Source organism: Pan paniscus, chromosome 12 (assembly GCF_029289425.2).
Source record: "Pan paniscus chromosome 12, NHGRI_mPanPan1-v2.0_pri, whole genome shotgun sequence".
Taxonomy (NCBI): domain Eukaryota; kingdom Metazoa; phylum Chordata; class Mammalia; order Primates; family Hominidae; genus Pan; species Pan paniscus.
The window spans coordinates 121,974,397-121,983,766 of NC_073261.2; the positions used below are offsets into that span (position 1 = coordinate 121,974,397).

Below are 9,370 nucleotides of genomic sequence, written 5' to 3' on the forward strand. Positions count from 1 at the left end.
GTAGCCTTCACATCCCTTCAGTAGTAGCCTGCCACTGGCCTGAACTTAGTCTGGGACCTGGAGTGCCAGAGAACACGTTCAGTCATCCACCTTTACTGTCAGTGTACTGCTGTCTCAGACCACATGCCCTTCTCAGCGGCTGCTTTCCTGCTACCCAGTGGAAGGGGCGGCTGCTGTTACTGAGAGCAAAGCGTGTGTTTTCTCAACTCCAGACTCAGGCTTAGGCAGGCCCCATGTGTCTGAGCTTCAGGAAAACAACTTTCTTAGCATCCTTTCCTCCCCCAGGGAAATCACTCTGCATAGTCTGGAAGGCAGGCCTGTGTCCTGCAATCACCCTCACCCTGCCCACAGGTGACAGCACCCTCTGCTTGGTAGCTGGGTGTGTGGTGTCTCCATCTCTGCCCCCACAGCCAACTCCGAGGTTCACTGTATCAGTGCGGACTCCTGGGGAGGAGTGAGATTTCTGCCTAGTGTTATGCAGGGAGAGAGGTGTTTTTTTTTACCTTTCCTCAGTGGTAGAAAACCGTTTCCTGTTATCTGGACAGGTGTGTTTCCACCCTTCCCTCAGGAGCAGATGGCATTTGCCCCACGTTAAGAAGGGCCCAGGCTGCAGGCAAGTTTTCTGTCTGTGCCTAAATGCGCATAAGTTTCCCAGGGACTCCTGTGTTACCCTCAAAACTAGGCAGTCCCTGCACAACCGTGTCACTGAAGTGGAGAGGGACCTTTGGGGCCTGCAGTGCTGCCTGCAACCCTTCTTGTGAGCACCTGAGCTGCCCGTGGGGAAAAGCCAGCTGTAGGGGTTATGGGGGCAGGTCCCTGGTGTCTAGGGCTCACAGGGATTCCAACCTGCCAGTAATGTTGGCCCTGGGCCTTCAGGGGGACTCTTTTCCTGGAGTGCTCCCAGATGGAACCATTTGTGTGCCCCATGCTCCTCAGAGGAAACTCAGGGCACATGGGGACCTTGCAGCTTCCTAGTTTCAGTAGTCTGATGGTTGCAATAGTGCTGATAGTTGCAATAGTGCTGATAGTTGCATAGTCGCAATAGTCTGACAGTTGCAATCGTGTGGATAGTCTCAAAAAATTATGATTATTTATTTATTATGATTTTTTAGATTATCCACTTTTTTTCATTGTTAGACTAAAACAACTTTCTCTTTTCTACTATTGAACCTATTTCCCTCTTTAACTGTTATTATCCTCTGGAAATATGGAAACCTGTATTCAGAGGAGCTCATTTGGGGTGGAACATAATGGGTGAGTATTGGGTGCAGACCCGGGGCGGACTAGTTATTACGGACTAACCTGAACCTGATCACAAGTAGGGCTGCCTGATTTTAAAGGTTAGCAAGCATCACTTTCTGATACTCATATCTTGAAATGACATCAGAATATCTTCAAGTGGAAAAAGGGCACATGGGTGTGATTTTGATTTTTTTAATGTAAACTTATTTTTAGAACAGTTTTGGGTTTATAGAAAAATTGAAGAGTATTACATTGTTCCCCCATCCCCTTCCCAACATACACAGTTTCCCCTCTTTGCATCTTGCATTGGTGCACTGCGTTTTATAATTGATGAGCCAATATTGGCGTATTCTTATTAACAAAAGTCCATAGTTGACACCAGTGTTCACTCTTGGTGTGGCACAGTTCTATGGGTTTTGACAAATGCATAATCAAATCTATCCACTATTATAGTATCATACAGAATAGTTTCACTGCCATAAGAATCCTCTATGTGCCATCTATTCATCTCTGCCCATCCCCACCCCTGGCAACTGCTGATGTTTTTACTGATGCATAATTTTGCCCTTTCCAGAATGTCACATAGTTGGAATCATACATAGTTTGTTCAGATTGACTGATTTCACTTTATAATAATGCATTTAAGAATCCTCTTTTTTATAAGTGTTTTCTACAAAGGAATAGATTCTTTTTGTGGAAATGATGTTCTGAAACTCTAAAAGATATCATTCACCTTCCTCAACTTCAGTTTCTTTATTCATAAAATAGGGATCATATATTAATTTCTATCCCAAGATTTTTAAGTGTTGAAAAGATAATTTACATGTAAAAAAGTAAAATGTTAGACAAATATCATTTTTCTTAAAATATTGTAATGAATGCAAAGATATGAGGGATTTGGGGAGAGGAATTAAAATTAAAATGCAAGCCAATTCCTGACAAGAATGAGAAAGGAAGGTATATGAGTTCTATTATCAGTTTTTGATTTTTACATTGTTTGATAGTAATTTCTTTAAATTACTTACGTTTCCAAGATACTATCATGATATTTCAATGAGAACACTTTAACTCAGAGAAAGATATATAATCAGCTTTAGTTTAGTTTATTTGTTTTATAATAAGCAACTAATATTTTAACTTTTGCTTAGAACTCCTAAAACATATTGGGCTGAAATTATTTTAAGTAAAAGGATAAATTTTTTGTGTGTCAGCTGAGTGTTTAATTTATATACGCCACATCATCTTATCTAAGAGAGAATCTTTTTTGCTCCACAAAACTTTATTTTCTCCCAATGGCTTTTATTTTGAACAGAAGGAATTTACTTTTGATATTTGCACAGACCTGTCCAGGACTGATGATATTTTGTTGATTGTTATATTAGCAGGTTGTGTTGTGTGCTCAGTATCATTCAAGAAGTATGAGTGCATATTCAGGTGTCAGAGAAAATCTAAAATCGTGGGGAAATATATTTATGTCTCATGAAACGATTTTGCTATTCTTGGATCATTTTAGGGATTTCTAAAATACTTTTTGATAAATGAAAGATTTAAAAGCCTCTTCTCTGAATCATCTTTCTCAACTTTTCCTTGAACTTTATTGTGAGAAAAAATATAGTATTTTTATTATCTTTTTCTTACTTAAAAATAGAGTTTAGGCTGCCTAAAATTTTAACAACTTTTACAAAAAATGTATCTTTGTTCTTACATATCAGAGGGCTAGAAGAAACAAAAGAACTATATAATGTATACATTTTAGTCTTACCAAACCAGAACAAAGTCTATTTTATGAGTGATGTTTATTTTGAAAATCTGGACAAAACCCTGAACATTAAGGGCATAGTTCAGATATGTGTTGAAATTGCTATGTATGTTGACAGAATTTACCATTGAATGGAAAAATGAGAAATTTTTACTTTGAAACCTGCCCTCTACCAAGCCTTCAGCACTACAACCCCACAGATAGCATGAAATAAGTTGTATTTTGAGAAAGATTGCATTGCCTTGGACTGTAAACCTCCTGTTGACCCTAGTTTGAGGCATTGCATCAAATCCCAAGATTGAATAATCTGATCTGGAAAGTCACTGTCCAAGACTTCATGGTTTCTAATTCTGGTGTCTAACAATTTGCAAGACATCTATTATTTTGCGTTAAATTTCCAGCATAATATTTTGCCAACTGAGGAATATAGTCTACAAAGTTTTATTTCTAATTGTCTCTTAGGTATCTGTTACTTTAAAATTTGATTAAAAGATAAATATCTGCTTTATAACCAAGCATAAACTTGTTTGCCTAAGCCAAACAATTCAGCTTTGTTCTGTAAAGGTGCCAGGAATTTGCAGCCTGCTCTTCCTCCTGCTGTTTGGTAGTCACGGGCACTCTAATTGTGATCTGCTTTTGTGACAATTGTCTTTTAAGGGAGACAGCTCCATTAGCAGTTTCATCAGTCAGCATAAGAGTATCTTATATTCGTACTGATACTTTCTTTGGTGTGTGTTTTTTTTTTATTTTCTTATTATTAGTTTATTTTAGAAAAAAAAAAAAAACATATGAAAAAGAAATTTTTCTGTAGTCAATGCTTTGCTGGCCCAGGAGGAAAAGCAGAGAATTCTGGCTGAGAACATCCTGAGAGAAATGCTGCTGTTTCAGCTCGTTACCATCTGAGCATGCTTGGAAGCTACCCTTGCTCTCTGTTACTGAAGCAGAGATTCTGGGACAAGGTCATCTTCAGGTTACTTTTCAAGGAACTTTTTCTGCCTTCTTTTGCCTCAAGTTCCAACTGAGAGGCCGGAGAAGCTGATGGTGTCGCACGGTTCAGATCTTTTCCACGTGAAGGCATTCTGGTTCGAGTTGTCGAGAACTCCATAGCCATGCGTAGATCGCACTCTTTGTGGCCTGAATGACACTGTAAATATAGAGTAACTCTCAAGGTAATTTGTACCCTGGATTTACATCAACTGCTGATATGTGTAGTCCTGGGGCTCTCCAGCCTCCCAGGGGACAGTTCTGTTACTGGTGGCGAATCTATATCCTTATGGTTCTGTAGCAACCTGAATTCTTGCCTCCTCAGAAGAAAGAATTTGAGCGCATAAGGCAGAAGGAGAAACCAAGGCAGGCTTTAGAGCAGGAGTGAAAGTTTATTAAAAAGCTTTAGAACAGGAACAAAAGGAAGAAAAGTACACTTGGAAGAGAGCTAAGAGGGCGTCTTGAAAGCCAAGTGCATGGTTTGACCTTTTGACTTGGGGTTTTGTAGGTTGGCTCGCTTCCAGGGTCTTGCGCTGCTTCTCCTGACTTGCCCAACTCCTTGGGAAGCTGCTGATCACCAGTTTCAGGTGTTTTCTATCTATTAGGAGACTGACTTTCTCTGGTGCCAGCTGTGACCAGTTATTACTTTAGAGAGACAGTTAACAACCACCTGCCCATCACTGATGGTCCCTGGACACTCCTGGTATGTGTCGGGCAGGAGGAGCCCTCTCCTGCCCTGCTCATACCTGACTAGCTACCCACTGTAACAGTTTCAGTGGAGCCACTCAATTTATTGAAAATGTGTTCCTGAGCCTAAAACGTAACTCCAGCAATTTTCTTGGCATTCTATGCTACCCCTAAAGGATTTCGTCTTTAGCTGCCCTGAGATTATAGTCTCTGGTTGTCCCTTGAGAATGAGTGGGATTAACTTCTTCAATGAGAAACACATTTTGCAAAACACACAGCTCTTGACAGTTAATGTTCTATTCTGCTGAAAACTTGCACATCTACTTAACACAGCATTTGCGTTTCTCATTGGCTCCTCTAATTCAAAAAGAAAGTTTATTGCTCTAATACTTAAGATCATCTGGTATACTCATCACCCCTCCTTCCTTGTGTACCTTGATTCTATTTCTCTGCTTATCTCTCCACCTGTATTTATTTATCTTTACATCCTATCCTTCAAATTTAAACTTTAGTTAATCCATATAAAAAATCTCAAAATACAAATATAGCACATTTAGTTGGTTTTAAGCAAGTAAAGGCTTAGGCATCAATCCCAAGGTTATAAGCTACTGGGTTCATTAGATTTTTATATCCCATTAATACATATAAAAAGTCCATGAAAATATTTCTGCTAATCCACATAACTGAATCATTTTACCTATTAGAGCTAATTTCTAGCATCAAACAAGCCACTATTTTCATTGATGAAAATCTAGTATGTATTATACTAATTAGTGAAGCTTCTGGAATTGATGAGAGATACACATAGTTGAAAGAACTTATAATAGCCTTCTCTAAAAATTAGACAGAGTAAATGACAGCTGATCACCAGCACTGGGCTATGAATACCTAGAATATAGATTAAGCTAACCCAATGCAAAAGCATGCATTCAAACACACTGACACATAAACACACACTGAATTGTTTTTAATTACAGTGGCATAATACTTCCCTCCAGAATGTGAGATTTAGGGTAGTGAGAACTTGTTTGTTCATCAATGCATCATTACTTCCTATGACTATGTCTAGTACATAGTAGGCACTCACCAAATCTCTCTTGAACATCTTTTTTCAAATGCAGTTAATACACCATCAGATCTTTGAGGAGGTGCATGAACAGAGATTAAAATCTGGCAAGAGAGACCCTAGAGGAAGGAGTCCATGTCCCATCAGCTTCTGAGGACAAGATAGAACACAGAGTAGGACTTTGTCTCAATTAGAGTGACTGCCTTAGAAACCCTGGTGACATGTCCTCACCCGCTTCATCCCTAAATGGTCTTATATCCAAACTTTGTTACAGAAGACTCTGGCTAATATCTCAGTTTTCATTCCCTTTTTTTTGTGGTCAACAACATTCTTCTCTTTAGCACGATGAACTGCTTCAGAACAGGGATTGTGTCTCATCTTCCTAGTTTTTAAAATTCTTAAGCTCAGTAAAAAAGTTTGTACTCAGTATTTATTGTATAAATGTAAATAAATAAAAAAGTTTCTAAACATTACTGATCACTTTCAGGTGCATAGATAATTATAATCTAAATTAGTAGATTGAAACTGTATTGGCATCAGCATGTCCTCTGAATGTCCATTTTTGTTGTTATTTGAAAGGATTTTAAAAACATTTTAAAATCTTGAATGAGGATTTTTTTAAGTTATTTTTTAATGTAGAATGCAAGACAAAATAAGAAGTCCTGGTTAATTGATAGTTCTGTTAGATTAGACTCCAACAGATAAAATAGATACTTAGAATTGTTTCTTTGTGCTATATGAGAGGAGACATTCATAAAGTGTGTTGCATAAAGCTGAACAAAAATGAATGGTCTGTTATCTTCCTTTTCGGAGGCAGAGTTGAGGCATAAAGGACTTTATCCACAGTTTGAAAATATCCATAGTTCGAAGATAATATATGCTTTTTTTCCCAGCGTGGGCAATATCTGTGCATTTCAGGGAGGAACAAGCTCATGGAGGGGCCGTCAGCACCTATCTCTGTGCACACCCGCCACTCAAGGAGCACATTTAGCCCGCAGCTAATGTCTGCTGTGATTGATTCCCGGCAAGCCTCTCAAAACGGATGTCACTCCAGGCTCTTAAAGGATATTTTTTTTGGAATTGTTTAACCTCCTAAGAAGCAATAGAAGTTCTTAAAAATAACTTTTATGCCAGAAGTTGAATAACTTTGTACAGCTTGTTTTTGTTTTTACCAGAATATGTAGAGAGAACTTAATGAGGTGCCATATGTCAAGTCTGGAGTCAGATTAAAAACAAATAATTAAAATATATCCCTTTTCCATCAAAACAGATTGTGATATGTTGGTGGAAGGAAGCTGAATCTGACATGTCATGTTTTGACAGATATTTTTTTCGAGAAAAAAATCAGTCATATTGTTAGAAGTATTGTACTTGAAAGTTGTATTTTTCTTCCTGTGGAATAAAAAACTGGAAACTTAAAACTGTGGAAAGTTTTAAGTCATAATTAATTGAACCTGCCATATCTATTAACCTGCCATAATGAAATAAGGAAGGCACATATTTTGGGACATATGGAAGCATCTGAGGAACATTCGTTTGGCATACAGACGTCAGAGAGTAAGAGAAATGTTGCGAGGTTTTATGTGTGTTGATGGTGGGATATGTGTGTATGTGTGTGTTGTGTGTTTGGGCAATTTCATATTTCTCCTTAAATTCAAATTGACTTTAACTATACAACAGATTATTCCTCAATCAGGACAGACATTTTCCAGTATTTTTTTTTCATGAATGAGAGGTTGATAAGTTCTTGTTGACTTTTTTTAACATTAAAATATAATACTTTAGGCCAAGTCTTCAGTATGTAAAAGTAAGAATTTAACTTGTATAAATAATGAGATTTCTATTCTTACTTCACAGAATGACATAGAAATAAAGCATTCAAATCGCCACTTTGGTCAGTCCCACGTGGGAATATTTGATGGCATCCTAATCACAGGGGACTTTAAACACATAACCTGGCCATAGAGAAGGAACTTTTCAGACCCCACCTGGATCTAACTAAGCAGTGGGGCTTCTCAGCAGGGGAGGTAAAACCCTGGGATCTCTTGTTAAGCCAGCTTCACACAGGGAACTTAAATGAGCCTGGAAGCTCCATCAGGTCACAGGATTAATCAAGATGGTCAAAAATAACAACACTTTCTGGAGATGAAGGTCAGGGATGCTCAGAGTACACAGGCCAGCACAGGTGGAATTATCCAAAAGCTGGTTTCTCACCCTAAGAGCCCAGTTCTTTGACAGCACACTTGCTTTCGGTTGGGGGAAGCTAGGAAGGTCACCCAGAAGGCTTTTTGAGGTATTCGTGCTAATTATATCTGTGACAAAGTCGCACCATTAGGGGCTTTTTGCCAGATCTCTGGTTGGCAAGACTGTGCGACACTGCGGGAGCTTACCTGCTCTTTAACATAGAGGGACCCCTGGTGTGATTCTGTCCTGAGCGGCTATTCTCTTGAGCAGTAGTCATTTATCTCCATCTGCCTTCTCTCCCACCTAAGTACATGCCACCACCTCATGGAAGATTCGATGGACATGGACACGAGCACCCTGAGGCCCCAGAATTACCTTTTCAGTTGTGAACTAAAGGCCAACAAAGATGATCACTTTAAGGTAGATAATGATGAAAATGAGCTCAAGTTATCTTTAAAAACAGTCAGTTTAGAGGTTGGTGAAAAGGATGAATTGCACATTGTTGAAGCAGAGGCAATGAATTACTAAGGCAGTCCAATTAAAGTAACACTGGCAACTTTGAAAATGTCTGTACAGCCAGTGGTTTCCCTTGGGGGCTTTGAAATGACACCACCAGTCGTCTTATGGTTGAAGTGTGGCTCAGGACCAGTACATATTAGTGGACAGCACTTAGTAGCTGTGGAGGAAGAGGCAGAGTCAGGAGATGAAGAGGAGGAGGATGTGAAACTCTTAAGTATATCTGGAAAGCAATCTGCCCTGGGGGGTGGTAGCAAGTTTCCACTGAAACAAGTAAAACCTGCTGCTGATGAAGATGATGATGATGATGACAATGATAATTTTGATGATGAGGAAACTGAAGAAAAGGTGCCAGTAAAGAAATCTATATGAGATACTCTAGCCAAAAGTGCAGAAAAGTCAAATCAGAATGGAAAAGACTCAAAACCATCAACACCAAGATCAAAAGGACAAGAATCTTTCAAAAACAGGAAAAAAAAAACTCCTAAAACACCACAAAGACCTAGTTCTGTAGAAGACATTAAAGTAAAAATGCAAGCAAGTATAGAAAAAGGTGGTTCTCTTCCCAAAGTGGAATCCAAGTTCATCAATTACGTGAATAATGGCTTCTGGATAACTGACCAGGAGGCTATTCAAGATCTCTGGCAGTGGAGGAAGTCTCTTTAAGAAAATAGTTTAAACAATTTGTTAAAAATTTTCTGTCTTATTTCATTTCTGTAAGAGTTGATGTCTGGCTGTCCTTTTTATAATGGAGAGTGACAGCTTTCCCTGCCATGTTTGATAAATGTTGTCCAGGTTCCATTGCCAAGAATGTGTTGTCCAAAATGCCTGTTTAGTTTTTAAAGACGGAACTCCACCCTTTGCTTGGTTTTAAGTATGTATGGAATGTTATGGTAGGACATAGTGGTAGTGGTGGTCAGACACGGAAATGG

General features: G+C 38.8%; 1 pseudogene; it reads left to right on the top strand.

Annotated features, from left to right (window-relative positions):
• The first annotated feature begins 8,246 nt into the window (after nt 1–8,246).
• On the top strand, nt 8,247–9,104 carry LOC100979076 (nucleophosmin-like; annotated as a pseudogene).
• The last annotated feature ends 266 nt before the right edge of the window (nt 9,105–9,370 follow it).